This window comes from Mesoplodon bidens (genome assembly GCF_964165515.1).
Source record: "Mesoplodon bidens genome assembly, chromosome: 1".
NCBI classification, from domain to species: Eukaryota; Metazoa; Chordata; class Mammalia; order Artiodactyla; family Ziphiidae; genus Mesoplodon; species Mesoplodon bidens.
The window spans coordinates 139,282,940-139,308,120 of record NC_138176.1 but is presented as its reverse complement, the minus strand read 5'-3'; the positions used below and the strand labels follow the sequence as shown (position 1 = coordinate 139,308,120).

The window sequence follows — 25,181 nt, the reverse complement described above, 5'->3', positions numbered from 1 at the left end:
GATGGCAGCATGGAATTCTCAATTTCTGTAACTTTGAAGGTGCTTTTCCCTAAAAGTGATTGTGAAATTTCAATTAGAACTCTGAGAAAATCTAGAATTATGTTGATAGCCATATTAGAAGTTGCATGTTGACCAGACGAACCTGAACAATGGTACTTCCTGTCCTACAGTATTTGATTATACTGGATTTTAAATATTGCTTTTTCTTAAAAAAAAAAGCGCTCTTTAAAATAATTACATGTTATCCATGAGAAATGGATTATTGCCTGCCATGTCAGTAAACAAAGGATGTCACAGTCATCAGCGATTGCAGCCGCAGCCGAAGGTAACCTGGTGAGCCCCGAGGGAACTCAGGAAGGAAAAGAATACCTGCCATCTAGCAGCCATCAGACTGCAGCCACTCCCTATGGTGAGTCCTGAGAAAACACCAATGTGAAAACACTGGATACCGGCCTGGAGAGCTGAGGTGCATATCAAAGGAATGATTTCAATGAGCCCCAGACTCTTGCATCTTCCTATGCATAGAAAAGCGCTAAATTCCTTAACTTGAGATATCTGGTTTTCTTTCATTTACAATAATCTTTTGACATTCAGACTACCTGCCCTTTGTTGCAAAACTCCTATAGGTCCTGGCCCTTACCTCGCCTCCTTGGAGCAGTTCTCTCAGGGTTACTTGAGATGCTACCTCCCGGGCTTGAAGTCCTAAAAATTTCCACCAAATAATACATAACTCTCAACTTTTAGGTTGTGAATATATATTTTTAGTCAACATCCATTATGCTTAGCATCCAATGTACTCTATGAAAATAGTATATAAATTATATTTGGCCAGTTAAACTAATTAGCATAAGGTATCCAATTGAAAGTACAGCAAAAAATGGACTATTTAATTCTATTAAAGAAAATGGAGTGAAGAGCTAGACCTGCTTCTTCAGTAGCACAATTTAATGAGACTGCTTCAGATGAGTCCTGTTCTACATCAGAAAAGGAACACAAATCCCTCCAGCTTCTATTTCTGGCTCTACCACAGGCTTTGCTATTATACCCAGAGCAAGATGGAACCTGCTACTTTTTCTCCATCTGCAAAACGTAGGCAATGCTTTTAGCCTTTTTCACAGGAGGGGCAGGATTAATGAGAGCCACAAATGACCTTGACCTGTTTTGTAACTGCAGATGCCTTTTTATTGCTATATTTTCATGAAAAGTGAAAATCTGCTGGATTTTTTTTTCTGACGAGTTAATATTAGGCTAAAACTTTAAAGTCTGGAATATGTACTTTATCAGCTGCTCTTTAAAATTCCAGTATCCAAATTTAAACAAAAGGAGAATAAGATAAATCTTTCAAGTGATAATCAAAACAGTAGGAAGGAAGTGAAAGGGTTGCCTTATAAATTGAGGTCTATTTGTTTTTTCAAAACTGTTATTTTCAGTAAGATTAGTAAGACTGAAATACATTATTAAAGCCATGTTGAATGAGGCTAGCTTGCTGGAAAAAAAACATGCCAAAAGTAAGTTGGCGTGTCAGGATATGGTCCACGTGTTTACATGTCAAGCCAGTTGAGAAGTTTGTGATAATGTGCTTTAGAATGATTGTTGATCACTCTGAGATCTTTTCATCAATCCCAATACTGATGCCGCAGGCCTGGGATTGATGGTACATGAAGAAGAAAAATTCTTAAACGTGGTGCTTTTGCAGAGCTCTGACTAGTCAGAGAATATCTTTTCCATCCTAGGCAATGGTTACTGGTCTACATCACTGTAGGAGAACGCAGTCCTTATTTCAGCAATTAGGTCAGATACACATTGTGATATACTTGCTTTTGAAAGACAGAATCTAGGTCAGAATCATAAGGAATGAAATCAACTATTTCAAAATACATAGCTGGTTAGTGGGAAGCGCTTAATTCCCTATGCCTATAGGTTCCAGGTGGAGGTATTTCTAGTAGAATAACATGCTTGTCTGTCTCTGCTCCCTTGCTTCCTCTTCCTCAGGGAAGGAAGGGCTTCTCTCCTGGATGAGTTTGAAGAAGGAGCAGAGCAGGAAGGGGCGGCCTCTCCCTACCTCGGGGGCTCTGAGACCAGCTGAGCTGCAGTTGCTGGTGTGAATTCTGTTTACTGCAACTGAGTCCATGTAACATATTTGCTTTGTGCTTCTGGCCATGCTATTATTAATGTTTGTTATCTGGACTCTGGGATGAATTTCACATAATGAAGAAAATGAATCCATATTCATAAAATTCTCCCATATCAAGTCTTATTTCAGAAACTCAGAGGAGAAATCACCCATTTTATAGATGCCAGAATCCAGATGACATGTAAAATAATGGATATTCTGTCTTTTGCTTGTGTTCACATTCTTTCATATTCTTCATGGCAGTGGCTGTAGAAGTATAGAGGGAACAGGAAAAGTACAACGTTTTTACATATACTTTTCCTACTTTAATTTTAACTAAGACTGTGGGCTGTACGAGGCCATCTCCTTAGATCTAACATAGTAGCTAACACACACTTGAAGCTCAACACATATTTGTTGACTGAATGAATTATTAAATTCAGGGCATTTTAATTGAAATGTTTAAAAACCATTTTAAGGTATTTCATAATGCCCTTAATCATATTCAATAATAGATTACTTACAGGTAATCTGATCCAGCCTGGGGGTCTTACCAAGCTCCTTTTTGGGCAGACCCATCACGAAGGTCATGAGTGTACACAACTGAGGAAGCTTTTAAGTATTTATCACACAAAGGAGGGAACGACCGCATTAGCATAGACCTCACATAAATATATAATACAGAAATATAGAATCCCAGCCAAACACTTCTGGATGGGAAGAGTTAAAAAGGATAGCATCTATCATGGACACTGATTACAAGGAAAATGATATCAGCCCTCTGGGGCCTGAAGCTCTAGCCTGTGCCCAGTAACGGCTGTCATTCATCATCTACCTCAACTCAGCCTGTACCTGATGAGCCCCTTTCTACTTACTAAGTGTACTTCCTCTGCCTCCCTCTGACATTTCTACATCACATCCTCCAACTGCCTGTCCTTGCTCCAGATGACATATACCGCTAGGGGTTCTCCTTCTCCTTCCCCAGACTCCTGGGGACTCTCATTTTCAGCCTCATGGGTGAAGGGTGGGCTCACTTCCATTCATGCACTTAATTGGGCAACAGGCACTAACTGAGCACCAGCTGTGTTGAGCACCGGGCTACGTGCCTGGGATACAAAGATGATCCAAACATAGTCCTGGTTCTCCAAGAGTTCATGGATGACGGTCAGACAGTAAGTGATGCGGTCGAGGTAGCACCGGGCACTGTGGAGACAGAAATGAGACACAAAACCAGCCCCAGAAGAGTTCCAGGAGCAGAGCCTCCTTCCTCAGGTTGCCATGTCCCAGAAGAGATGGAGGTGGAGGTAGGCTTGAGAATTTTTTTTTTAATTTTTAAATTTCTATTTTTTTTATAGTAGGTCCTTGTTGGCTATCTGTTTTAAAAATAGCAGTGTGTACATGTCAGTTCCATGCTCCCTAACTATACCCCCCCACTATTCCCTCCCCACCCCGGTAACCATAAGTAACCATAAGTTGGTTCTCTAAGTCTGCTTCTATTTTGTAAATAAGTTCATTTGTATACTTTTTTTTTAGATTCCACATATAAGCAATATCATATGATCTTTGTCTTTCTCTGACTTGCTTCATTTAGTATGATAATCTCCAGGTCCATCTATGTTGCTGCAAATGGCATTATTTCATTCTTTTTAATGGCTGAGTAGTATTCCATTGTATATATGTACCATATCTTCTTTATCAATTCCTCTGTCAATGGACATTTAGGTTGCTTCCATGTCTTGGCTATTGTAAACAGTGCTGCAGTGAACATTGGGGTGCATGTATCCTTTTGAACCATGATTTTCTCTGGATATATACCCAGGAGTGGTATTGCTGGATCATATGGTAGCTGTATTTTTAGTTTTTTAAGGAGCCTCCATACTGTTCTCCATAGTGGCTATACCAATTTACATTCCTACCAATAGTGTAGGAGGATTCCCTTTTCTCCACACCCTCTCCAGCATTTATTGTTTGTAGATTTTTTGATGATGGCCATTCTGACTTGAGACTTGAGAATTTTGAATAAGTCCCAGATCCAGAACAAAAGGCTTTGTGAAGCTGAGTTTGTGCTCAGACGAAGAGGAATAGTTAGATGTGGGCCCAGCAGAGGAAGGAAAGTTCTGCAGACGTTACAGAAAATGTCAGTTTAGATTTGGGGGCTTAGAAACAGCACTCATCCCTCTTTTTGATGGGCCTTATTGGCACTTTTTTAAAATTGGGGTTAGAGAATCAGGGCTAAGGCATAAAAAGGGTTCATTTACTAAAATTCTTATAATACATCAGGAAAAATTATGTGTGTGCTGTAGGTATTTTACTGCCATTTTAGAGGAGGTTTATGGTTTCTTAACAAGCTTCATTCATTATAACGTGCATACTTGTATAGACAAGTTGAGAAAGCTTAATTGACATTAATCCCAAAGGTGTTGATGGGAAGGGCTTTTTTTGTTTGTTTGGTTGTCTTTGAAGTGAAGATCAGAGGTGATTCTTTGTCACCCACAAAACTTTGATGTTTTCCTGCCCTAATGCTTACAGTCAGGATGTAAACACAAATATACACTGGCAACATCCACAATCACTTTATGACTAGGTGAGAAATTTGTTAAGGAAAATATTTGTTACTGCTCAATGTGGCTTTGAAATGTTCCTGGGCCCCCTGGAGGGAAACCTAGTTCTAGAACAGAAGTATTAACATCCATTAACAAACAAAGTCTACATAAAAAGCCAGTTTAACAGACTGCAAATGAATGTATCAAAATGGAAAAGAAAAAAAAAAGGTTGGTGGGGGTATGGGGGGGACACTTGCTTTAGTACAGTTGGAGTGGGAGTGTATAAGGATGTGAGTCTGACTGAGTTTTGGAGCTGGACAGGCTCAGCTTTGAATCCTGGCTCTGTTATTTGCTAGCTGTGTGCCTTCAAGCAAATTACATCTTCTCAGCTTCCTCATAAATTAAATGGAGATAATATTGCTGTTCGGATTAACACTGCTAACATATTAGCAATTACATAGTTAAGGTGCCTAATATATAAGTACATGCTCAAAATGGTAGATATGTTGATCTTGAGCAAAACAGTCATTTCACAAAATTTTAACTGATATCTTAAAGGATATGGTATGAATTTTAAGTGTACTAAATGCCCCAAATGCCCTACCTTGCCAGCTCTTCATGGTATGATACTGGCTTATGTGTTTCATTGTTGCCGTGGATGCTGAAGATGCCAGAGAGGATTCATCAAAGGTTATGGATGAAACCTGGTAGAGAACCTGAGGACCAATTTATTCACACACATAACTACAACTATTCCATATGTTGTATTAACACAAGCATCGATGAGTTCTGGTTATATCTGGCTCTCTCTTACAAATATTATCCTCTGCTTAATTTATAACCTGATATACCTAGGTGGAAGTAGTACTTTTGTTAGGTAGTTAGACATTAGCAGCAAGGAGGTTACAGTGGTGAGAAAACCAAGACGAAATTAAGTCACACACCCAGCCATCTGGGGACTCTGCCTTGGCACCACCCAGACGGGTAAAACTATGGTCGTGTGGTGGGCAGCTTATCCTGGTAATAGAGGGGCACAGTAACACAATGGGAGTTCCCCCGGCTGCGCATGCCCAGACCAGACAGGCGTATAACCTATAGTAAACCCAAACTCATTATACCATAATTATAAAAAAATCTACATGTGGTTTTGCCGCCCCCCCCCACCCCGTGGGCGTTTCTTAGCGATTCAAGGGTGAGAGCATGCGCAGCAGTAAACTTGTTACATAGCTCGGGACTGTCAATCAAATAATGATCCCCTGTCACTCACCCCCGCCTCCCTGCAAAATGCTCCTTAAAAGCACCCTTAAGCGTGTATAGGAATGCTGCTTTCCATTCGCAGAAACAGCCCGCCCTCTCTCCCTCTGAGAGTGTACCTTTGGGTCGATAAAATTTGCTTTGGCCTTGCTTCACTTCGCTGAAACAGCCCGCTCTCAGAAACAGCCTACTCACTCTCTCTCCCCCTCTCCCTCCTCCCCCTCCCCCTCCTCCCTTCTTCTCTCTCCCCCCCCCCCACCAGAGTGTACCTATGCTTAAATAAACTTTGCTTTGTGCTTAAGCTTAACGGGGTAGTTTGCAATTCTTTGCTTACTATCGTGAACCGAGACTGCTGGTCCGGGCCTTCCGTTGACCTCCTCGGTTCAAGCTATTTTGTTATAACGTACGTCCACCCCGTGACACTGCTCTTACCGTGAGTCGAATCCGCAACGGTACGTTTGGGCCGCTGCCTAGTAGCTCCCACGGCTTTCTGATCAGAGGTATGTTTGCGACGCCTACTTTGCGGCTTCCCCGCGCCTGCTTTGCAGCTTCCCGCAGCCTGCTTTACGGCTTCCCTGATTTCTCATTCGCTAAAGGTAGAATTGCGCTTGCCGGATTCCTTGCACCTTCCCAGGCTTTCGTTCATTTGCATGACAGTTGCCCAGCCTGTCTTACATGCCTCTGCTCCTTGCCTCATTCACCTGAGAAGGGACTACTCTGTCGCTGCTAACGTGAAATGGCCCTAATGCTGTTTTATTTTCTACTCACAACTCTCCTTCCCAGCCTCTCGCTTGCGTCCTTCACCACTGCCGGCAGCAACGGTGGACGAATTGCCACCTTCTGATTCTGTTAAGTGTTTACACCTCTCCTGTCAAACCGACCTCCCTGATCAGCTTCCTTAAATTACGGCTATAAAGAAGGCTTCACACCTCTCTCCGGCTCAGCTTACTAGACCTCCTAATCATTTTTTCTGTCACTGACTGGAACCGAGATCAACAGTGGGACTCTGGGAGGTCTTTTTCCCACTTTCATTTCGGGGCCCTTTTTTCCTGTCCTGAGACTCGAAGGAGCTTTCTTCTGTGGATAGGTCAGGCTGATGGCCGCCCTGAACACCCAATCTGTTATATTTGTGAGGACTTCCAGCAGTTCCATACACCACTTTTTGGCCAGACCGCTCTAATTTGGGATCCCCTCATTCTTTTCCTTGTCGTCTCAAACATCTGTTTTACATGGTCCCTAAGGAAAACCAACTCTTCCTCCCCTCAGCCACCCAGAACAGTTTCCATCACTTACCAGACCTTGCCGATTGCCAGCCTGTCAGGAATCTCCAGGGACTTGCCTTTACGGTCCTGATCACCTGCATAGGAGCCTTGGCCCACTGGCAATGGGAAAGAAGGAATAGCCATGCTATTATGAGATTCAGGAGCCAGAGAGTACAAACAAACGGCTCATTAAGGAGAGAGAATCTCTATTGGTGACACAGCCTCAGTGCAGTGTATTCCCTCTACCTAAAAACCAACTGCTCATCCAGGTGAGAGAATCTCTGTAGGTGACACAACCATTGGCACACGGTCTGTTCCTCTCCCTGAATGTTGCGTGTCCTCACTGCCAGTAAGGCAGGGGGATCTCTGTTTGTGACACAAAGATCTGGCCTTTGGGCCAGAGGGGACAGACAGTAGTCCTGGAGGGCTATGACCAGGGCCCTCCACTGATACCAGGAGGAGGGGACGGCCTCTCCTGCAGGCGGTCGGGGATACCAGGACGCTGAGACTCCCCTGACCTCAGTGTTGTGTATTCTCTCTCTTTCCAGATGGGTAACCAAACCTCTGGCCTCCTGCCGCCTGAGCCTCCTTTAGGCTGCATCCTCAAGAGCTGGTCGGCCTCTGACCCTGACACCCTAAAGAAAAAGAGAATGGTCTTTTTCTGCAACATTGATTGGCCCCAGTATAAGCTGGGGAGCCAAGAAGAGTGGTCCTTACATGATAGCATTAACTTTAATACCATCCTTCAACTAGATCTGTTCTGCAACGGCAAGGAAAATGGAGCGATGTCCCTATGTTCAAGGCTTTTTCGCTCTTAGCGGTAAGGAAGAACTCTGCAAGACTTGTAAAATTGACTCTGCTGTGCTGGTCCTGATGAAACAGCCCCCATCCTCTCCTCAAGAGGATCCATCTGAGCGGGGCCATGCTAAAAGGGAACCTGAACCAGATAAGAGCCAAAGGGAGAAAATCTTTAAACCTGGGGATAGCACTAAACCCACCCCATTCTCCATCTATATCCCCCTTTGCCACCGACAGCCCCCTTAACGCCTTACCTGGGAGATCTGACTCCCACAAGGCCTCCCCCTAGAATTTGCCCTTTGGTGGAGACAACGGGTGAATTTGGACCCCAACTCATTCAGAAGACTTTTACTCTTCTAGAGTTAAAGCACATCAGACAGAAACTAGGTAAATTTTCTGATGATCCTGACCACTACATTGACAACTTCGGCTTTTGACTTAGCCTGGAAGGATGTCATGATAATCTCAGAGCAAACTCTATCAGATACTGAGAAAGAAAAGGTCCTAAAGAAGCCCTGCAACTTCGTGGACAGCCTCCATTTATCCAGCTCAAAATATCCTGTGGAGGAAACCACCATTCCCCATAAGGACCCTCACTGGGATTACAATAACCCCAATGGACAATGGGAAAAGGTACATTTTACAATCTGTATAAAAGCTGGACTCAAAACAAGCAGAAGGAAACCCATTAATTCCTCAAAGTTTTCTGCCGTCAGCCAGGAACCCAATGAAAACCCTACAGCCTTCCTGGAAAGGCTCAAGGAGGCCATAATTAAATATAGCAACCTAGACCTGGACTCCCTCGACGGAAAAATCATTTTAAAGGATAGGTTCCTTACCCAGTCTGCACCAGACATCAGGAGGAAGCTTCGAAAGCTTACGCAGGAGCCCAGTGTTAATCTAGATGAATTCCTAGCTACAGCCACCACTACCTTGTATAATTGGGACCAGGAGAAGGAGGTCAAGGCTCGGGAGAGGGAAAAGAGAAAAAATAGGCAGGCCCAATTATTGGCAGCCCTACAGGGGCAAACCTCATCTGGAGAAGCCCGGACCCGTCCCAACGGAAGCCAACACCGGTGCCGGGTCTGCAAAAAGCCTGGCCGCTGGGCGAGGGTATGCCCCAACAAGGACAAGCCTCCTAAGATACCCTGTCCAAGATGCCAAAGAAGTGGCCATTGGGGAACCAACTGCCCCTGGGCTAAAAGGCCAAGGGGCCAGGGGCAGCCCCTTGGATGGCCCTAGATTGACGGGGGCCCTCCACTCCAGATGGCCCCCCTGTTTAATGTCAGTATTACTGGACTGGAGCCAAGGGCAAACCTGGATGTGGCAGGTAGGACCATATCTTTCTTACTGGATACGGGGGCTGCCTACTCTGTCCTAGTTTCCTTCTCTGGACCCTTCTCCTCCGACTCCTGTCTGGTTACAGGAGTCTCGGTAAACTTACTACTAGGCCTTTCACTCTTCCTTCGTATTGTTAACTGGGAAGGATATACATTCTCTTCTTCCTGGTCATACCTGAATGCCCCCTCCCACTGTTAGGTAGGGGCATCATGAACAAGCTGGGAACCAGACTGCTACTTGGGGGAACCACTGCAGTAACACCCCTGCCGTTCTTAGTCTTAGAGACACAGCCCCCTCTGAGGACTGGCACACCAACCTTAGCTGAGTTGCCAGTAGGCCCCCAGGTCTGGGCCGATGGAATGCCAGGGGGAGCTATAACCGCCTCCCCAGTGCTTATCACCTTAAAGGACCCAAACTCTTTCCCCAGTCAGAAACAATATCCGATTCGCCCAGAAGCCCCAAGGGGACTGCAGCATCTGATATCCAAATTTTTACAACATGGGCTACTTATTCCTTACAGTTCTCCCTGCAACACCCCTATCTTACCTGTTAAGAAGCCAAACCGAGAATACAGACTGGTCCAAGACTGAAGAGCTCTCAATGAGGCAGTTGTCCCACTCCATCCAGTAGTCCCCAGTCTGTACAACTTGTTGGGCACCATCCCAGGCACAGCCTCCTGGTTCATTGTGTTAGACCTGAAGGAGGCCTTCGTTTCCACACCTCTGGACACGCGGTCCTACTACCTCTTTGCCTTTGAGTGAAGTGGGGAAGGGAATAGAGAACGACAACTCACCTGGACAGTCCTACCCCAAGGGTTCCAAGACAGCCCTCACCTTTTTGGCCAGGCCCTGGCCTAGGACCTCCAAGATCTACGCCTGGAAGAAGGGACTATCATCTAGTATGTGGATGACCTTATTTGCTCCCCAGACCACGAGAGAGCCTTAACTCATGCTACCCAGACACTTAATTTTTTGGCCAAATGAGACTATAAAGTCTCTTAAGTCCAAGGTCCAATTGGCACAGCAGGAAGTCAAATATCTGGGAGTAATCCCCTCCCCAGGGCAAAGCAGGATCTCCCCTGAGAGAATACAAGGGATTTTAGATTTGCCAGAGCCAACTACCCAAAAACAGCTCTGAGCCTTTTTAGGCCTCATGGGTATCGCAGATTATGGATTCCTAATTATGGACTAAAAGCACAACCTCTTTATGAGGCCCTGAAAAGAAAATCTGACTCTGAACCTCTGCTCTGGGGCCCTAACCAAACCCGAGCTTTCCAGCAGCTAAAGACATTACTGTCTCAGGCCCCAGCCTTGGAAATCCCAAGAACTGATAGGCCTTTTCAACTATTTGTGGCAGGAAAACAAAGGATGGCTTTAGGAGTCTTAACTCAGGAACTTCTCCCTGTCCAGAGACCTGTAGGATATCTGTCAAAGAGACTGGACCCGGTGGTCACTGGATGGCCCAGCTGTCTTAGGGTAGTTGCTGCTTTGGCCTTATTGAAGGAAGAAGCCTCCAAGCTTATGTTGGGGCAACCCCTGACAGTATATACCTCCCATCAGGTTACCTCTCTCTTGGAAGGGAAAGGCCATTTCTGGCTCACAGATAGCAGGATCCTCAAACGTCGGGCATTACTGTTGGAGAATCCAGACCTACGTGTCACGGTCTGCTCCTCTTTAAATCCAGCTACACCGCTCTTCTTCCCTGAGGAAGGTCTACCAGTTCATCAATGTGAAAGTATAATATTTCATTCCTTGTTGCCCCGACCTGATCTAACCGATACTCCACTACAAAACCCTGAGGAAGTTTGGTTCACTGATGGAAGTAGTTTTGTTTCTGAAGGATATAGAAGGGCAGGTATGCGGTGGTCTCCTTGACACAGGTTATTGAGGCCCGGACTCTTCCCCCAGGGACCTCAGCCCAATTAGCAGAAATAATTGCTTTAACTCGAGCCTTAACCCTAGCTGAAAATAAGGCCCTTAATGTATATACTGACTCTAAATACGCTTTTTTGGTTCTGCATGCTCATGCTGCTATCTGGAAGGAACGTGGCTACCTGACAACCTGAAGCAGCCCGATTAAGTATGGACCTCAAATTCTCTCCCTCTTGAAGGCAGTCCTCAAGCCTTCCCAGGAAGCAGTGATTCATTGCTGAAGTCACCAGAAGGGTGACGATGAAATAACAAAAGGAAATCGGCTAGCCAATCAGGCTGCCCGACAGGCAGCCCTTCATCCCTTTGTGATAGAGGGCACCTTAGTTCCTTCCCTTAGTTCTCTCCCTTCCCCGTCTTACCTGCCTGAGGAGATCAAATGGACCATAAATCATGGGTACCACCTTGACCCAGACGGATGGTACCGGAGAGAAAACTTAACTCACCTGCCCCAATGGATCCAATGGAAAATTATTAAATCTTTGCATGAGGCTTGTCACCTAGGGAGAGATGTCTTATACCAGATTGTTTTTTCTATCTTCTCTGGGAAGGGACTTTACTATGTATTTAATAAGGTAACCTCATCATGCCCTGCTTGTCTGACTAACAATCCTCAGGGAAGTAAGCCACCATCTTTGTCCCTTCCCACTCAGAGACACGGAACATATCCAGGGGAAGACTGGCAAATGGACTTTACAATGGTTCCTCCCTTCCGAGGATATAAGTACATTTTGGTGCTTGTGGACACCTTTACCGGCTGGGTGGAAGCTTTCCCTACCAGGACAGAAAAAACTTAGGAGGTAGTCCAGTAGCTTTTAACTGAAATCATCCCTAGGTTTGGCCTTCCATCGTCTCTTCAGAGTGATAACGGACCTGCCTTTGTTTCCCGAATTACTCAGCAGATATCCAAGGCTCTAGATATTGAGTACCACCTTCATTCTTCCTGGAGACCTGAATCCTCAGGAAAGGTAGAAAGAGCCAACCAACATTTTAAAAATACCTTAAGGGACTTCCCTGGCAGTCCAGTGGTTAAGACTCTGCGCTTCCAGTGCAGGGGGCAAGAGTTTGATCCCTGGTCGAGGAACTAAAAATCCCACATGCCGCATGGCATGGCCAAAAAAAAAAAAAAAAAAAAGCCTTAAGAAAAATAACCCAAGAGACCTCCCTCAGTTGGAAGGAAGCCCTCCCTATTGCTCTTTTTTTTGTTCGTTTGTTTTTTTGGGTTTTTTTTTTTTTTTTTTTTTTTTTTGCGGTACGCGGGCCTCTCACTGTTGTGGCCTCTCCCGTTGCAGAGCACAGGCTCCGGACGCGCAGGCTCAGCGGCCATGGCTCACGGGCCCAGCCGCTCCACGGCATGTGGGATCCTCCCGGACCGGGGCACGAACCCGTGTCCCCTGCATCGGCAGGTGGACTCTCAACCACTGCGCCACCACCAGGGAAGCCCTCCCTATTGCTCTTTTAAGGACCAGAACAGCCCCAAAGGCCTTACATAACCTTAGCCCTTATGAAATGCTGTATGGTAGGCCTTTCTTACGAGGGGACCTACTTATGGACTCTGACACCTCTGCCATTACGTCTTATGTTACCTCCCTTGTACAGTTCCAACAAGCCCTCCAGGACTACAGGATAAAAAGGTTTCCTTCCCCAGAGTCTGCTCCTTGCCTTTACTCTCCAGAAACACAAGTGGTCATCAAAACTTGGAAGGATGGCTCCCCTGATTCTCAACTTCAGCTGACCTGGAAGGGAACCTATCAGTCTTGCTCTCCTCCTACAGTTGTTAAGGTACCAGGGATTGCCAGTTGGATTCACCATTCCCAGGTAAAGCCCTGGACAGCCACCGAGTCCAAGGACATCTCCCCAGCTAAGTACACCTGTGAGCCTTTGGAGGACCTCCAACTCCTGTTCAAATGAAAACCGCAAGATAAGTACATTCTAAATTCATAAACCCACCATTCCCACAGCTGGCAGAAGTAATAGGCCTACTGTATCTCCTGACTTTTCTCATTGTGCATGCTCTCATTCTATTCTGCATATCATCACAAAATGAATTCACATGCTGCCTCTTATTTCCCTAATATGACATCTCTCCTTGAAGTTATTGGACTTTCCCCCTTTCCCTTTATTTCTTCATATTCTCACCATCCACTGACACCCACTGTAAATCAAGATGCAAAATTAACCAATAAAACTGACTGTTGGATATGCCCCAAAGGAACCCAAAACCTAGAGGAACTCTACCTATTGGCCCTCCCTACCTCCATCGAACAGCTGTATAACTTACTTGGTCAATATTATGGGATGGATTACCTTTTATATGGGGGCCAAAGGCAAGTAGACCCTGACTCTTTTGCCTTAGGCCTAGTTGTCCACGTAGGTACAGCCTCCAAGCTTCTAGGAAAGATACAACTTTGTTTCCAGAACCTGGAGTGATGGGGACACATCTTGGGCTGGTTAAACGACTCCTTTTGAAACTGTACCCTCAACTTTAATCAGACTAGCCTGGGGTGGGATTCCTGGTCAGAAGAAGATGAATACAAAGCATACAAAGGTAATTTCACTTTGTATTGGGGAAACTCAAGGAAAAATGCAACGAAGAAGTATATTAGTGAGGACCATATCCCCATAAACAGCTCAGCCCTGGGAACAAATTATGTAGGAATTGGCATGACCACCAGACACCTACTTAACTTAACCGTCCTACAAAATCCTCCTCCAAAATATAATGAAATCCAATTAATATTCAGAAATTTATGCCAATCACCCCATCACACTCATAATAAGTCAGAACCCAGATTCTCCCCTCTGTGTATAGATGATTACTTCCTTGGGGTTTGATCTTCCGAATATAATCCTAGGCCATGGGCCCCAGACTTTTTCCAGAGGAAAACTCCCAACAGGTCAAGGCCTGGCTCTGGGGACCATGACAGGGATATACTTGAGGGGCACCGGATTTTCATTCCAATGTGGTACTGGAGTATATCTAGATCTTCCCACACTTTGGAGGAGCACCTGCACAATCATTGCTGCTGTCCCAGAGGCAACCATTGTGACTACAAAGGATTTAGCTTCCTCAAGAGATGTTCCCAACCTTGGGTCATTCCTCAAAGAAGCCTTAAAACCTGTCCAAGAGACAAAAATGAACTACTGATTGGGGAGGACATACTCATGATAACCTAATTCTTTTTTTTTTAAACATCTTTATTAGAATATAATTGCTTTACAATGATGTGTCAGTTTCTGCTTTATAACAAAGTGAATCAGTTATACATATACATATGTCCCCATATCTCTTCCCTCTTGCATCTCCCTCCCTCCCACCCTCCCTATCCCACCCCTCTAGGTGGTCACAAAGCACTGAGCTGATCTCCCTGTGCTATGCGGCTGCTTCCCACTAGCTATCTATTTTACATTTGATAGCATATATGTGTCCATGCCACTCTCTGACTTTGTCCCAGCTTACCCTTCCCCCTCCCCATATCCTCAAGTCCATTCTCTAGTAGGTCTGCATCTTTATTCCTGTCTTGCCCCTAGGTTCTTCTGACCATTTTCTTTTCTTTATTTTTTTTAAGATTCCAAATATATGGTATTTGTTTTTCTCTTTCTGACTTACCTCACTCTGTATGACAGTCTCTAGGTCCATCCACTTCACTACAAATAACTCAATTTCATTCCTTTTTATGGCTGAGTAATATTCCATTGTATATATGTGCCACATCTTCTTTGTCCATTCATCTGTTGATGGACACTTAGGTTGCTTCCAGATAACCCAATTCTTGATCGGCCTGAGTGATCCACAGTGACTTTAGAGGAGTTTTTTGGGTTTGCAAGTATACCCCTCTTAAGAGGTATTGAGAGAAGAGTATTCTCAATCTTACCATCATGGTTCAAGAATCTTGGAAGGCTACAGTAGCAACCATTGAGAAACAAAAATCAGCCCTAGATTCTCTGGCTGAGGAGGTTTTACAAAATAGGAGGGCCCTTGATATTATGACAGCCAAGGCCGAGGAGTCTCTTCCCTGCTAAATGAAACACGCTGCTTCTATATTAATACCTCTGACCAAGTTGAAGAAAACCTTCAGGTTTTAAAAAGAAACATCAAGCTAATAGAGGATCTGAAAGAGAGAGCAGGACAAGGCCCTAGCTGGCTTTCTTCCCTCCTCTCCTCTATGGATACCCAGATATGGACAGGGGTTTTGCCATTGTTGGGACCACTAGTCCTGATAGTCTTTGTTTTGTTGTTAGGCCCTTGTATCATTAACCTACTTGTTTGACTCATTTCGGAACGCCTACAAGCTGTTCGATTCCAAATGGTTCTGTGATGTGGCTACCAGCCGGTTCAGCCTGGCCCTGAGACCCAGATCTACATGGGACCCTTTGATGGTCATCACTCCAGACCACCTCCTTGCTGAAAGAGACAAAGAGGAGGGACCCAGTCAAAACTCTGTCCCTTACCAGCAGGAAACACCCAGAGTGGTTGTCGTCCATGTCCCAAAGAATTGGGTCCCATACTCTTGAGATGGGAATGTTAGGTAGTTAGTCAGACATTAGCAGCAAGGTGATGACAGTGGCGAGAAAGACAAGAAGAAATCTAGTCACACACCCAACCATCTGGAGACCCTCCCTTGATCGCACCCAGAACAGATGAAACTATGATCGTATGGTGGGCAGCTTATCCTGATAAAGATACAGTAATACAAGGGGAGTTCCCTGGGCTGCACATGCCCAGACAGGTGTATAACCTATAGTAAACCCAAACTCATTCTACCATAATTATAATAAAATCTACATGTGTTTTTGCCCCCCCTCCGTGGGCGTTTCTTGGCGATTCAAGGGTGAGAGCATGCGCAGCCCACTCTCAGAAACAGCGCCCCCCCGCCTCTCTCCTTCTCCCTCTCCCTCTCCCCACCCCCACCCCCCAGAGTGTACCTATGCTTAAATAAACTTTGCTTTGTGCTTAAGCTTAACATGGTAGTTTGCAATTCTTTGCTTACTATTGTGAACCGAGACTGCTGGTCTGGACCTTCCACTGACCTCCTCGGTTCAAGCTATTTTACAGTGAACGTCCACCTGGTGACAATTTAATCAGCAGAATGGTCCTCCAATCTCTGATTGTCCTACTGTGCCTTAAAGCTTCAGGAGGAAAGAATAGGGTATTGAAGAAGGAAACCACTGCCTGGCCCGTCAGTACAACCAACTTCATCCGTGCATCCATCCATGCTTTCATCCATGCGTGCGTGCATCCATCCATCCACTACCACGTTTTAAGCAGTGGGGACACAATGTTAAGCAGACAACTACCCTCATAGAGTTTTCAGTCTATGAATCACTGGGGTGGCTGATCTTCCAGCCAGTTTGCCCTCATATCAGAGCAAAAGAAGAACATTTCATCCCAAATAATTGTTTATTCTAGAAAATTTAGAATATATACAGATAGAAAGTGATGATCATCTTTAATCTACTTCCTAGAGCTAATCATGGTTCAAGAATCTTGGAAGACTACAGCAGCAGCTATTGAGAAACAGTGCAGGAAACACAACAACCTTAGGGTATTTCGAGAAGAGAGGCATTTAATATAGGTAGTTAACCATTAACATTTTGATGTATCTCCTTAAGGTCTTCTGTGTTTGTGTGTGTGGAACAATAGTGAAATATTGCAGTACATAATTTTACGTCTTGTTTTATTATTCGCTTAACGTTATATCATGAGCAATTTCCTGTGCTATTAAAACTTTAAAATATGACTTTTAGTAGTTGCTTGATGTTCCATTCTATAGATCTATTAAATTAATTTTTGCTAAAAGTTTAGATTGTTCATTTTTCCCTTTTATTTTTGCTTTTAATTAATACTAAAATAACATCTTTAAACCAAAAATTGTACCCAAATCTCCTTAGGATTTCCCCTTAGATCGCTAGAAGTGTAATTTCTGGGTCACTGGATATGAAAGTTTTATGGCTTTTGCCAAATAGCTTTCCAGAATAGAAAAGATTCCATTCTAGAACATCTGGAAAATTTAAAAATCATTTAGCTCAGTGTTTGCTGTCATGCATATCAATCACAATACCATATTTGGCTGAATGACGGTTTCTTCTTACAGGTCAATGTTTGGACACAAGCTTTGTAAATTATAGGCTTTGAGAGGGTGACTTTGAATGAACCATGCTGAAAACAATGGACGTTTTTGGTGTTTTTCTCTCTTTTTTCTTTTTTCCATTCCTTACAGCTCACCTTCCTCATTCCCTTTCTTTCTCTTCTTACTCATATCATTTCAAACCCTCCACCCCATTTCCGTGCCTCCACCTATGCTGGTAACCCATCCTTCCACGTTTTTCCTCAAGCTCACATAATCAGATACACATTTATGCAGACACATGCACGCGCACATGTGCACACACAATCTTGTTATTTTACAGAAATGCTATCTCATTATATTCACTTCCACATAAAAGAAAGAAAAAAGAAAACAGTGCCTCTGGTGGTGAGTTCAGCAGGGTTGTCTGGGAATCATTACTGGAGGTCCAGCTTAGAGCCAACTGTCCTACCTCTTTCAATAATAACTTCCGGTATTAAGTTTCTAATTAAAGCAGCTAGAGTGGTGCCTCTTTCTAATTAAAGCAGCTAGAGTGGTGCCTCTTTTCTTCACATGAATCCTGGCCTTATTCAAATACTCTCCTGCCAAATCCCATGATTAATATATGTCACTGCTCTTTAAAATTCTTGCCAGTATGATGGGTATTAGTGATATCTTGGTATTGCTTAATTTTTTTTTTTTTTTTTGCGGTACGCGGGCCTCTCACTGTTGTGGCCTCTCCCGTTGCGGAGCACGGTCCCAGGATGCGCAGGCTCAGCAGCATGGCTCACGGGCCCAGCTGCTCTGTGGCATGTGGGATCTTCCCGGACCGGGGCACGAACCCGTGTCCCCTGCATCAGTAGGCGGACTCTCAACCACTGCGCCACCAGGGAAGCCTGGTATTGCTTAATTTTGGACATGAGTCTAAGCATTTTTTTTTCTTTATCTTTGCCATTTGTGTGAATTGCCTATTCATATCCTTTGCCATTTTTCTTTTGGGTTGTTTAACTTTTTCTTATCCATCTTGAAGAGCTCTTAATAATATATTAACTTCTAAGTCTTTGTCTTTATCAACAGTAATTTCCACCCTCAATGTATTGCTTTTTAAATTGAGTTTGTTTCCTAAATATAGTCAGGTCATTTGATGTACAGTCATAATTCCTAACCCTTTCTAAATACTTCCTGATCACAGGGGCTGGAAAGAGAAAAACACATTTCACAGACTCCCTTGCAGCTAGGAACGTGATGTGAATTAGGTTGCACCAATGAGATGTACTCATGCAAGGTCTGGAAGATAGAAGTGCTATTTTTGCTGGAAAGCAAGTTGGAGAGACATGAATATTTGTGGCCTTACTTTGCATTCTGTTGTCTGATCACCAGCTTCCTGATCATGACAGTTGAGGAGGCAGTAGTGGTAGCAGCAACAAATTTCTGACATCTGGATTGTAACTCTGTTAACGTGCCCTTGAAATCAGTCATATGGTGGCAGCCACCTTACGTTCACTGGTTCTCCTGGCCCTCTCAATACTTTTGTAAACAACTAATTCCCTATATTAAATGCCTCTCTTCTTGAAATACCCTAAGGTTGTTGTGTTTCCTGCACTGTTCCCTGACTGATACACTTTAAGATATCTTTTACCTTGAGAAGTTTAAAATTTTTATATAGTCAATATGTCTACTACTTTTATTTTATGAAAGTTTATGAGATTCCTGACTTGGTTAAGAAACATCCATGACCCTAGATTACGTGGAATCTCCTGGATTATCATTTAAGATTTTTATTATTTAATTTTTATAATTAAGTTTTTCTATCTTATTCTATAAGACATGGATTGAGTTTTACTTTTTAAGGTGGTGTTATGGACTGAACTGTGTCCACCTCAAAGGCATATGTTGAAGCCCTAAGCCCCACATGTGACTGCATTTAGAAATAGGGCCTTTAAGGAGGTAGTTAAGATTAAATCAGGTCACAATGTGGGTCTTAATCCAATATAACTGATGTCCTTATAAGAAGAGGAAAAAATACCAGAGATTTGTGTATACAGAGAAAAGACCACGTGAGGACACAGGAAAATGGCCATCTGCAAGCCAAGGAGAGGCCTTAAGAGAAATCAAAGCTGCCGCCACCTGGATCTTGAACTTCCAGCCCCCAGAACTGTGAAAAGATAAACTTCTGTTGTTTAAGCCACTTGGTATTTTGTTGTGGAAGCCTTAGCAAACTAGTATAGGTGGATAGACAATTGTATCAACATTACTTATTACTTAATCAGCTTTCCCTCATTGAACTGAAATACCATTGTATCATGTATAACTTTATATATATATAAAGGGGTCAATTTATGGATTCTCTAGTCTGTTCTTCTCTTCTGTTTACTACTATGTCTATACAACACTGATTAGATTATACTGGTTTTATGGTATGTTTTGATGTTTGATAAGGCAAATCCCCACTCTGTTCTTCTTCCTTCCCCCACCCCCATGGGTTACTCCTTGAAAAATATCATGATACATGTATACAGTTGGAAAAACCAAATAGTACCATAAAGCTTGTAACTAAAAAAGGAGTCTCTCTTTGGCCCTTAGTATGCTTGTGAATGTTTAGCAACTGACTGTCTGGGAAAAGGAAAAAAAGCTTTGATGTATAGTGTTTTCTGTTCCAGTGATATAAATACTCCCACCATGACTGATTTCAAGGTCCCACTGTGATACCACTGAATAGGGAATTGGGAAGAGATGTGCCCAGCTGGCTTCTCAAGCCAGAATTAAGTCAGCTCTAGCACACCACTGCCCACTCCTGAATTCCTCTTCTGAAACTCTTTCTGGCTTACATCCATACCTTTAAACAGTGTGCTTCCATTACTATTTCCAGGGTATACATTTTAGGCATTATCTATTGATATCCTATGATAGATGATGGGATACCATCAAATACTTTTCTATCCCCATGCTCTCACGTCCTGTCCCAGTAAAGTTCTATCACAATTTTTGTTTAAATGAATAGTCAGTGTTTATTTTATTATAATTACCTATTTATATGCCTAATTACATTCTGAGTTACAATGTTATTATTATGACTATATCCTACTTGGTGAGGCAAGTAACTTACCATGATAAAATTTCCCTTATTATACATTTTTTAAAGCTCCTTTTTCCTGATGGCTAAGTTTCTCAAGTCCCTAACCTGTTTCTCCCAAACTTTCCAAGAGTAAAACCTGTGATAAAGCTGGGAGCTTGATAGGCTGTCATTCGGTGAGAATGAGGACTGATCTGCTTGCTGCTGCTGCCGCTTGAGGTTATGAGGAGAACCATTTGTTTCTATCATTATTCTGGGTAGAAAAAGTTAAAAGAATTATTTCACATGAAAACTGACAGCACCTCCAACATGCGGCTGTGGGGTGTAAATTTGTATTGCTAGGGCAGTCAGGGGGAACCCCAAGCTCAGAACTGATGTTACGCGGCTCACAGTTTGCAAATGCCTCCAGGCATATGGCCAAGCCTCTGTAGAGGAAAGCACCTCCCACTGGGCTCAGGGTTTCCCCCAGATCAAGTGCAGTCACATAGAGGCTCACAATAAAACATTACCCAGCACAAAAAAGTGACTCATCAGAATGAGAGGCAGCAAAAATGCTAACAAAAAAATAGACTTTCCAGAATTTAAGATATTGGCATTACTAGCTACAGAACATACATGATGCATAAACATTTAAAGACAAAAGATGAAGTGAAAATTGAGAAAGGAGAAAATTTTAAAAATTAAACTCTGTTTGAGGAAGAATCAAATAGAACTTCCAGAAATTAAAAAATATATATATATGTATACATATAACCATTGAAATTATGCCCATCCTCTTTGAAGTTTTCCTTCTCCTTCTTTATCTAATGAAATTGGTATCTTCCCCAAGGCACTGCCCTACAGCCTTCTCCAGAGCTGGCTGTTGTTTCTCCCGTACCTTTCTGATGTGTCTGAGTATCACTGCCACTCTTTCTCCCTCTTCCCCAGATTTTACCACCCTGCTACCGTTTGCAGTTGGTATCTTCTACTGATTCATAGGTTTTCCCCCTTCATTTAAAAATTATTTTAGCTCGTGCTTCCTTGATACTCTCTCCAACACGAGTCCTATCTTAATTCATGGCATGTCAGTATCCATGCAGGCAATACTTCCAGTATCCTCACCTCTCAGTGTTCATTTCTTTCAGTTGCTGAGTTGCATTTCATTGTATGTATATAGCATCATTTGTTTATCCACTTCCCTGCCATTGGATCTTTGGGTTTTTCCAGTTTTTCACCCATTGTAAATAAAGCTGCTATGGACATTCATGTTGGTCTTCACAGTCAGATACAGTGACAAACAGACTCAGAGGTCGTCCACAGATTCCAGCAGGCCCTTGCTCTCCTTTGCTCTGCTTATGGCTGTTTTTTTTAAAATTGAAGTATAGTTAATTTACAATGTCATGTTAGTTTAGAGTGTACAGCAAAGTGATTCACATATATACCTAAATCTATCTATCTATCTATCCATTCTTTCTTTTTCAGATACTTTTCCATTATAGGTTATTACAAGATATTGAATATGGTTCCCTGTGCTATATAGTAGGTCCTTGTTTTTTACCTATTTTACATATAGCAGTGTGTATCTGTTTAATCCTAAACTCTTAATTTATCCCCACTATCCTCTTTGGTAACCATAAGTTTGTTTTCTGTGTCTGTGAATCTATTACTGTTTTGTAAGTAAGTTCATTTGTATGCCTCTAGCTCTTTAAGAGCTAGTCCTGCTAGCTGGCAGTAGCCCCCAGACCCACTGCAAATGCTTGGTGGTGGACTCACAGCAGGGATAGCTACATAAAAATAGAAGCTTCCCACAGACCTGTCCACAAGCTCCTTCTTTATGATCCCATTGCAATAGCTGGCCATGTTTAGCTTCTCAAGAATTACAGACTTGTCTACTTACACCAGGGCACAGAGCAACTGCTTGTGGCTTTTTCTCTAATCCACTAACTCCACCTTTTAGACTCTCTCCCCAATCATTAAGATCTAAATCCTATAATAAATCCCCTATTCCATAGCACCTACAGTGGCTTTGCTTCCCTGACCAATATATGCCCCCAAAGATGAAATAAACCTTATTTCTTTGATGTTCATCTCCTTTTCCTTTTCCTTCCTCTTTTTTTAAAAATGAGAATGTTTTTAGCAGCTTGATTTGTGATAGCCTCAAACTGAAAATAGCTCAAGCATACATCAGTAGTAGGAAGGGCAAATAATGTATATTTTATTCATAGAACGAGATGCTACTTAGCAACAAAAAGAATTACTAATATCCTCAGCAACATGGATAAATCTGGCAGACAAATGCCGACTGAAAGAAGCCAAACAACAAAGAGAACATACTGTATGATTCTACCTATATGAGGTTCAAAATAGAGAAAAGTGATTTATGGTGATAGAAGTTGGGACAGAATGTTCTTGGAATACCCTTTGAAAAGGGCTATGGACAGGGAAGGGACATGAAGATTTTTTCTAGTGATCGAAATGTTCTATATTGTGGTCTGGGTGATGTTCACAAGGATATATACATATGTTAAAATGTTAGCAAGTTGTTCAATGATGATTAGTGTACTTTGTCTTTGTATATATGTGGAGAGAGGGAGAGACAGAAAGGCTAGTCTCCTAGTCTCTTGTCTGGACTCAAGCTCGTTTAAAAAAAAAAAATTTTAGGGAACTTCCCTGGTGGCACAATGGTTAAGAATCCATCTGCCAATGCAGGGAACAATCAGGGACCAGGGTTCAATCCCTGGTCCGGGAAGATCCCACATGCTGTGGAGCAACTAAGCCCATGCGCCACAACTACTGAGCCCGCAAGCCACAACTACTGAAGCCCGTGCACTCTAGGGCCTGTGCTCTGCAACAAAAGAAGCCACCACAATGAGAAGCCTGCGTACTGCAATGAAGACCCAATGCAGCCAAAAAAAAAAAAAAAAAAAAGGAAATTTTTAATTTGAAATGATTATAGATCCACAGGAAGTTGCACAGATAGTACAGAGAAGTGTCTTGTACCATTTTCTAGATTTCCCTCATTGGTTACATCCTATGGTGTTCATTTCTTCAGAATCATTTCCATCATCATCATTTGGCTGCCCACTACCAGTGGATTTGGAACAGCAGTGTCATTTCTTGACAAAAAAGTCCAGAAAATCTTGTTTCATCATTTATCAATAATGGTTAACATTTTTGAAAATACAGATTTTAATTCCCTAATTTAGTTAATAACAAATAAGTTAAAAACAACCTTGATTAAAAATTAAAATGATTATAAAAATAATGAATTATAAAAGTAAGTAAATGCTTACATTTTATCAGATTTTTTTTTTTTTTTTTTTTTTTTTGCGATATGCGGGCCTCTCACTGTTGTGGCCTCTCCCATTGCGGAGCACGGGCTCTGGACGCGCAGGCTCAGCAGCCATGGCTCACGGGCCCAGCCGCTCCACGGCATGTGGGATCTTCCCGGACCGGGGCAGGAACCCGTGTCCCCTGTATCGGCAGGCGGACTCTCAACCACTGTGCCACCAGGGAAGCCCTTATCAGATTTTTATACACATTTGTGTTACCCTTGACAAACTAGCCTCAAAATGCCACATATTGTCATATGGTTCTACTGCGCATGCCTAATACTCGGCTCCCTCACATATGGTGGAAATCTGACGGCTCCTTACAGGTCTAGACCATGCTCACTGAGATACGTCCGCAAGTCACACACCTAGATGTAGCAGCAACGTCAAATTGCTATAAAGTTTCTAAGCGCTTACTCAGTTTCTCTACTGGTAACAAAGAATATGCAGACAGGGCTGGTCAGTAGACTGATCTAGAACATTGTTAGTTCTGGTGCCAGAGGGGGAAAAAAGGCTCCTGATGGGTTGTGCAAAGTCAATTAAATGCATGGCTGAAGTGACAGGCAAAGCTGTGGTCACTGTTCTAGCTCCAAGCTCCCTCTGTTTTTGGAACTTTCTTTCTTTTGAGGATGGCCATTTTTAAGTGCTCTTTTTATGTTTATCCACCATATCTATGTCTTTGTATTTTGGAGTGGGGTCTGCATTAGCTCAGGAGTCAGATTGCCTGGGCTCTAATCCTAGCTCCACTAGATTGTAGCTGCATGACACAGGGCAAGTTACTGCACCCCTCTGGGTCTCTGTTTCCTCACCTTTAAAATGGGAGAGAAAAATAAGAAAGTTATGGTAAAGATTAAATGTGTAAAGCACTTGGAACAGGGTATGGGACATAAGTATCAATGAATACATTTTTGTTATTAATGTTATCAGAAGTACCACCCTTAGATATGTTATGTCAAGCCCTTGGAAAATTATTATCCAAGTGTTAACTTTTTAAAATCTAATTTGAAGGAAAAAGCTGAGAATGTCTCTTCTGTTCTAGATTGGGTTTTGCCTTTTTCAGGAGCCAATGAATACTGTTGGTTTAATGGGGGGTGGTGGGCGGAGCTCTGAGAAGCTAAGAACTAAGGACTTTTGGGAATAAGATTACATAGGTTTAATATCCCCAGCTGTCTTCAGAATATCAATGTTTGTTTGATAATTCTGGATACACTCATCTTTATTGAGATTGTTAATTTTTTTTGCAATGCATAATTTAGTAATATATTAACTTAGACACAAACAAAATAATAAGGTATAAGAAGGGATGACTGACCTCTGTAATCAGATTGGGCTAACATGAAAATGGAAAGATTTTTGCTGTTGTATCTATCAAGGTAAAATATGTGAACATCAAAGCTAAGAGATACCTTTTGTTGTGGTGTGGTAAGCTTGGTTCCACTCTCCGAGAAATAATAACTATCGTTTACCCAATAGCTTCCAAAGTCAAAGAC

At 42.8% G+C, this 25,181-nt stretch overlaps 2 long non-coding RNA genes across 2 annotated transcripts in view; one reads left to right on the top strand and one right to left on the bottom strand.

Annotated features, from left to right (window-relative positions):
• The window catches only part of LOC308626953, a 786,846-nt gene that overhangs the window by 54,409 nt on the left and 707,256 nt on the right, over positions 1–25,181 (top strand). The gene's annotated exons all lie outside the window — the stretch shown is intronic.
• LOC308626840 lies at positions 274–6,413 on the bottom strand. The gene is made up of 3 exons (XR_014017312.1): positions 6,343–6,413; positions 5,261–5,372; positions 274–3,316 (listed from the first exon to the last, which is right to left on the bottom strand). It is a non-coding gene; the product is annotated as an uncharacterized lncRNA (long non-coding RNA).